Raw genomic sequence first — 8,012 nt, 5'->3', positions numbered from 1 at the left:
CACTTTAAGTGCTTCTTGACAGGACTTTTCACGTAATTCTATCAATTTCTCTTTTAAAGAATGAAGATCAGCAGATGCTTCTCTGAAATTAATTTTTGAATCCTGAAGACGTTTCTGCACTCAATTGATAGATGATAAAAGATTTCTCCAAAAATGTAAAAGTACAAGAAAATAAAATGTAAGCATGTATTGCAGAATATTATGAGCACCACATTTTGTTTCAGCCGTGTTGTCATTCTCTCTTAATTGCTCTAACAGTCCTAGCAATTTATCCAGTTTTCAATGTACAGCTTTTACTGCATTTTCTCTTGCACTCCACCGATGTTTCTGATTCACGCTTGACAGAGAGCTTAAGCTCCTGCTACAGTTCATCCCATCGAGTTGTTGAATGAGCAAAGAAATTATAAATGGCTTCAATTATACCAGAAAAGATAATAACTGTTGTTTCCTGACTTGCAGCATGAAGACATGCTAAGTTCAAACTATGGTTGTTACAGTTTATAAACACTGCTTTTGGATTTTTGTTCAGAATTCTTTGTTGAATGCCTGACAGATGACCTGACATGATAGCAGCAATATCATAACATTGTGAACAACAATCACTCCATCCGCTTCTAATTTTGTGTTTATTGTTTTCTCAATATTGGCAGTGTCTTTTTCCTTTATCTGTATAAAGTCAATAAATGACTCTTTGACTTATACTTTTCTTGTCTTAAAGTCAATGTCAACAAACCGAATCACTTGGGCCAATTGCTCATGATGGGCTAAATCAGGTGTGGAATCAAACAGAATACCGTAGTATTTGTTTCTACGAATTGCTGACAAACAATAAACAACATTCGTCACTTGAGTATGGCACAACTTTGGAACTGTGAAACAGTCTTTACCAAGTTTAATTAGAAGTTCAACCCAATGTAAAATAGAACAATCCATCAGGCTGAGTTTGAGACTCAAAGGAGGGGTACCATGCATAGGAAGACTTACCATTCTATGGCCTCAGTGGATCATGAGGATATCCCCTGTAGACAAATCTGTGGAAGGGCTACCCAGTGAAACAATAAGGCATCACCTCATCTGGATGTGAGAGATCTTCTAACCCTGAGTGAGACTGTTTCTTTAGCAATGTTGTAGAGTTCTGGCTTCAGGCTGGTTGCAAAAGAAATAGACCTGTAGAGACAGCTTCAGTGGCTTCTCCTCAGACAGACTACCCCATTAAAGCACCTAAAACATGCCAGGTTCGAGTCCAGCCAAGAGTTAACCATCTACCTACACATTCCAATTCCATGTTGCAGATCATACTGATGTCCAGTGAATGGGCAATATTATACTGGTACTCCCATGGCTTATATGGTGTAGCTTACAACAATGATGCCTCTGCATGAATGTCATACTGGAAGGGAGGAGCAAAGCTCTTGCTTTACCTATTGAACACATGATCACTTTCAAATGAATTGCATGTACCTTGCCAAGCAGCAAGGTTGAAAAAACAATCACTTTTAACTGACAGCCCAGCATGTATAGGAGCCAAAAACAAGGAGGTATACAATTCCATTTCAGCCCTGGGAAACTAATGGAGTACAAGTTGGGCATGGCAACGGACTTGGAGAGGTGGAGTGAAATGGATGGCTTGAACCTCAAAGTTTGAAGAACAGCCCAGCTCTCTCAGGGTTGGATTCATCTTAGACAAGAGTGACCACAACACTAGTAGGTCTTTCACTATATCAGGCCCACCACTTGAAGCAATCAACACAACATCATTCTGGAAATTAGAGATAAACTAGAAGTCAATGCTGAGGTAAATCTCCAACTATGTCTAAAAGACATCACTCAAATTGTAGGTAATCATCACTAACCTTCATTCTGGCAACAGCATTCTTAAAATGGTTAGGCTTATCAGTCAGTATTACCAGTACAAATAGTGAATTATGTTCTGTGAAAGTTATCCATCCAGCATTGGCCACAATGTATACAAAAAAAAATGAACTGCACAAGTGTATATGGAAAAGGAATTCATAGTAATCCCATGTACAAAAGTTTTCCATGGATTACTATATAAATGAAGTCTAGGACGTTGATGCCACATCACATGGTTATACAGATCAAGCATGAAATGAGCCATTTTTTGTCCAGAAAACTGTCAGCATTAGCTTGGTCAGTAGGAATAAAGTTCCAGTGATGTTCTGTAATTATGGGTGGTTAGTTATCCAGTTTCACACTGAAATAGTCATCAGCATGATAAGCAGAGTGGAAGTAATCAAAGCTAGCAGTAATGCAACAAGAGTGTAGCCAGCACTACAGTGTATGTGTGTCGAAGTGGTGTCTTTTTTTCAAAAAATGTGGACCTTTTCTTCTTTACAATTAATTTAAGTGATCTACATGAAAGTCAAATGTTTATTTTAAAAATCAGAATACAGTGTACCTTTTAGACTTATTGGTAAAATGAAACAATTTTCCAATCCCCCTGACCCCACCAACAGCTTTGCCCCTGAGAATGCTCGTTGAGAACTGTACAGATTTGTGGGACCAGATGGCTGACTGGGTCAAACAACAGTCACACAGTGTCACGTAAATACAGGTGATACACATCCCATTAAACAACCACAGTGTAGGCTTTCACAGAACATTAGTCAGTGCTTAGTTACAAAGGATTTTAAAGGAAGGAATCATACAGTCTGCAGGGAGTGCTTGGTCATTTCCAGTATTAACTGTCATAAAGAGGGTAAGTACATCTAAATCCTGCATTGATTTTCGATGGCTGAACATGGTAGCTCTTCTTAATACTTTTCCATTACTGCACACAGATAAGTGTCTGGACACAAATAAAGAAGCCCCAGTGGTTCAATATATTAGACCTGGCATCCAGATACAGGAAAATTGAACTGGATGAAAAGAGCAAACCTAACACTGCTTCAAGCATATGAGATGGTCTGTGTAATGAAATGTCACAAAGTTAATGGAGCTCACACTGAATTGGTTGTAATGGGATAGGTGTTGATCTATATCAACAAAATGTCTTAATGTTTTATTGTATGTTAAGACTCTGCAGCTGAGAACCTGACAATGGTATCCACACAGATAAAAAAATGCACACTTGAAATTGAAACCAGAAAAATGTACATTCATGTGCATGGATGTGGAATGTCTTTGTCATATTGAGGATAAAAAAGACACCTCCACAGATTCTGCTAAGATGGTAGTATTGCATCACAGAAGCATGCTCTATGAGTAACTAGGAAGTGAGTACATGTGAAGCCTGGATAAATTTTGCTTGACCAAAGTAATCTGTAAATTATTCTTGCCAAAGGTAGTTTTAGAAAAGAGTAATGTTTGTAAAAGGGCAGTTATAACCCTCTTTTAAGCTACACACTTGTCTGACCTGACCAATTAGAATTTATCTGACTTTACATTTTCAATTCATACCTTTGCTGTTTAACATTGCATTTTTATCCATTTTAGCTATCATGTTCTTCACATAAACAAGGTGTCATTCACTTGTGTGGTGAAACCCTGACAGTCTAATGACACTGCCATGAAAGTCAATATGATGACCACCAGTACACCTGTGACTTTCTGTTTGGTGAGAAGCTGGACTTCCCTGTAAACTTGAAAACTAGTGGGACTGGCCCAACCTTCAACACAGCAAAGATGAAGATGTGTTGCTAGCCAATGCAATGGATGTTTGGGAGCTTGCCAAGTCAGTTGTTGAGCTGGCTCTGAGTTCTCCCTGGCAGCCCCAGTTGAAAGTGGTTTAGTCACAGACTCCACGCTTTCACTGGATAGAGTGACCATAGTAGCTGCAGAAGTGACATCACAGAACATCACCTGTTGGCCAATTGAGCAGTAACAACAGGTTTAAAAAAACATCAGCAGTGATTGTGGTGTCACACCATAGTTCATCACAGCTCTACAAGATAGTGTTAATTTATTATCTCCACAGTATTTATAGTACCTTGTTATGGATTGAAATTCGAGACCTGTCACATGGAAGGTGTTTGCACTACTGCTTGAACTAAAAGTGTAACCACTGAACATCATCTCCATAAACAAATAATGTTCTTCTGCTTGCTGATAACTCAACTGGAGAAAATGACTGAAAAGGAATATCTGGAGATTGATACATGTTTATTTATGCATTCATTTTTATAAGTAGCATACAGAAGTTACAATCAAGCGGATGGAATGAAAGTGCAATAAGAACAAAAGTAATGTAGTACTTGATGAAGAAAGGCAATGAATCAAAGCAACTAGAAACTTAAAAATCACAGAAATAAAACACATTTGAACACAGGCAGTGTTGAGGAAAGAATATGCCAAAAATAATGTGCCAGTGCTCACTGGAATTACTGAACACAGAGGTTGTGTTGCCTGCCTACTAGTGGAGGGCTACAGCATTATGATGGTTATGTAGACACATTTATGGGTGGGAGTTTAAGGCTTGTGGCATATGTATGAAATTCTACAGCAGTTTCATGTAAAGTAAGAGTTCATAGTAGTAAAAAGAGGTAAGTAACATTTCTGAATTACCTGATCCAATAGAAGGGTCCATTCTGTGTCCATAAAGCAAGTGCATACACTGCCTTTGTGAATTAATAATGATTGTTTATTTGTATTTTATATTGTGTCTATTTTCTTTATTTAGTTCTTATAAACTCAAGTTACTCAGAGAATCAGCATTAGTTCCTAATAAATATCTTGTTGAATCTCCTGTTATTAAGTGGACCTATCCCATTGCTCTAATTATGCAATATACAATAATAGTATGCTCATTTAGAATGAAAATGACATATTATTCCATATTTTCATAAAACACACAGAAGATAAAAATTGATATACAGGTTTATTACAAATTCATTCAGGTTATTCTAAGAGCCATAACTGCAAAACTAATCACTGGAGAGTTATAATATTTTTTTAACTAATAAGAAAAATGTCCCACATGTTGATGGACTCAAAATTCCCTGACTAAAATTTTTGTGTCAGATTATAAAAATTATTGGTGATCTCACAAAAATGTGTTTGTAATTCTATGTGTTTACATAAAACAAAATAATATTACAATAACAGCTCTCCTTCACTTACCCTATAACCAACCAAAGCTACCTGATATTTAGAATACATACTGGTGTGTGAAGAATAAGCAGTTAGTTCAAATGGTTAACACAGATGCACAATACAGATTAATCCTATAAGCTCAAGTGAGGGCCAAAGCGGGCATGCTACAACCTTGTACATAATACCATTCAACATGGTATTACGAATTTGAAGACAGAATTATTAACTTTTAATTTTACCCTACGCTGCTGATTTTGCAACAATTTGTGTTAGAGTAAAGAAGATACAAGACATAATATGCAGGGATACTGAAAAAACTGTAGATATCCATTTAGAAGGTTCTACAGGCTATGAAAATGCAATATGAAACTTTACAATGTAAAAATTAGTGTTTTATTCTTTATGTGAAAATCATTTTGTACCTCAACTTGTCAGAGTCTGGGTCAGACTGACTCTGTCAATTCATAGACATATCTTTAGCAAAAATACTTCATTAACACATTTGATTTATTATGCACAACAGAATTCTACTTTTTACTAAAAGGTTGCCATATTTTATGAAGATATACACAGTAAATTCGGAATTAAAGTACACATTACTTCTCCAATGCAGAGTCAGTCCAATAGATGGAACATGTGTAAGTTTGCTTAATTACATTATAGAAGTCGGATCGTTTTCAGATAGTCAATTTTTTAGTTTCATAAACCTACACTATTCATAAAAATTGAAGGATAATGGGGTTTTGATTTTTTTTTTCAAAATATGAAGAAAATACACAGAGAGACATTCAATAATGATGAAACTTGTTTATTAAAAATATCACAAACAAAGAATACCAAGCAAGTCAAAAATTCAGATACAAATAACAAAAAAGAAATATTAATGAAAAATGCCAATATTTAGTTGCACAAACATCAAAAAACAAAATAATACATTAAGATAAACAAACTTAGCAAATTGTATCTTTAAGTCTCCTCTATTGTTTCTGACTTCCCTGCATCTGTTCCCCATACTTCTAATGACATTTAGAATGACTTGCTGGGGCAACACAGTCCACTCCTGGATGAGGGTAGATCTGAGCTCTTGGACAGTCATAGGAGCAAACTGTCTGTTTTTAACAGTTCTCCCTACCAAATCCACACATGCTCAATTGGATTTAGGTGTAGTGACTTAGAAGGCCAGTCCAGTACCTCTATTCCTTCATCCTGCTGATACCAGAACTCATCTCTGACAACACAACAGCAATAGGTAAACAGTGGGTAGCAGGATCTCATTCATGTAGCATCTTTCCATGAGGAATCTTCCATCTGTACACTCCTGTATGCAGACCATGATTAAACCCACCCCCTCCAAAGAAAATAATGGTGGTCAGTGTTACAAGCCAAATATCGCTCTCCTTCATGTCTCCATACCCTCACACATCAATCACTTGAAGCCACACAGTACAAGCTCTCATCTATGAATGTTACAGGGGTCCACTGCTGAAGAGCCTAGGCAATATGTTTTGGTTGGTATAGAGGGCTCTAACTGGCATCCATGACCTGATCTCAGCCTCTTGGAGCCTGTTTCTCACAATTTCGCATGATATATGCATTCCAGTGGCTTGCTGAAGCTCGTTCCTGAAGCCCCTAGTACAGTTTTCAAGGGCTAAATTTTGCATATATCATTCATATACTGTACCTGTACCCCTTTTAAGACCATGGCCTGGCCTCCTGATGTATTCTCCTGTGGCCTGGTGTCTGCACACCCTACTGACCATAGATTGTGACATCCCCATGACCTGTGCCACCTCAGTTTACATGCAGCTCTCCTGTAGCAGTGTGATGGCCCTGCAAACTTCAGTTTCAGTTAATTAGTTTCTAACAGCTTGCACACTCTTTGCAAAAGTCAGTACCAGCAAAACAAACTTAGCATTATCTCAAAGTAAACATCTTTTCTGATCAATTACAACTAGCAGGGTTCTAGTTAACCTGAACTCCCAGATCCCGTACAAAGGTAAATTTGTCAGGACGCATGAGATTTGACCCCCTGGATACCAAATACATACGGCAAACACCCAATATGCAATGTAAGCACAGCTAATTTGCTTCAAACTTTGTACCATAACAAACTAAACAGCATACAGTTTGCACACAGCTGTACACTATTAACTTCTAATAGATTTCATCAATGACAATAAATTGCACGAAAATAAAGCCACATGATTAACCCATTCAACTCGGGCAGGTCAAAGTGCACTTGTTACAACCTTTCACAGAGTTACATTCAAAATTTAATAAAACTACTATATTATCAATGTACGTGAATAAACTCAGCATCAGTATGTAGATAATAAATCTACGTTTAATATTATTTAAGTTTTAATTTTGTACGGAAATATTTTTAAAAAATTTTCAATCTCCCCTAATATGAGAACAGTGATATTTGTTATGTGTCTTCCCTCTTCTCTAATTTTTTACTACCCCTCTGAGAAGTACAAAATTTAGTGTAAATTACTCATTATAATATTATCATCACTCAGACAAAGCATAAGTAACGTAGCCTTCAATCTTATTTAGTTACAGAGCAATAAAATAAAAAATCAGACCCCTCTTGCCATGCTGGCCTGTCACATCCACTCTTTCAGAACTTGCCAACAGTTCTCTCTGACATTTAACACATTATTTATAACCAATAGAAAGCCAAAGATTTTCTCTATCAAATGATGTATTATATTATGTTGTTTTCTGTACAGAAAAATGTTTATTTTCCTTCCAGTTCAAACTTTATTCCCACAGGAAACACATCAACAAGCTTAGCTGAATTTTTAAGTGCTTTTGTCACACAGAAAGCCAGAAAAACTGTGATAGTTATGAAGCATTGTTTCCTCTTTGCATGTTATTATTCTGTGTGCATTATTTAATTAAGTAAAAATGATTTAATGGAATAGTACTATCAGTATAAAAAAAAGTAAGGTTAA

At 36.5% G+C, this 8,012-nt stretch overlaps 1 protein-coding gene across 1 annotated transcript in view; it reads right to left on the bottom strand.

The window, feature by feature from the left end:
* LOC106469402 overlaps positions 1-8,012 on the bottom strand; it is a 108,980-nt gene that overhangs the window by 72,870 nt on the left and 28,098 nt on the right. The window lies entirely within an intron of this gene.

This window comes from Limulus polyphemus, unplaced genomic scaffold (assembly GCF_000517525.1).
Source record: "Limulus polyphemus unplaced genomic scaffold, Limulus_polyphemus-2.1.2 Scaffold96, whole genome shotgun sequence".
Classification (NCBI taxonomy): Eukaryota; Metazoa; Arthropoda; class Merostomata; order Xiphosura; family Limulidae; genus Limulus; species Limulus polyphemus.
The sequence above is the reverse complement of the archived record's forward strand: the minus strand, read 5'-3'. Positions and strand labels throughout refer to the sequence as shown.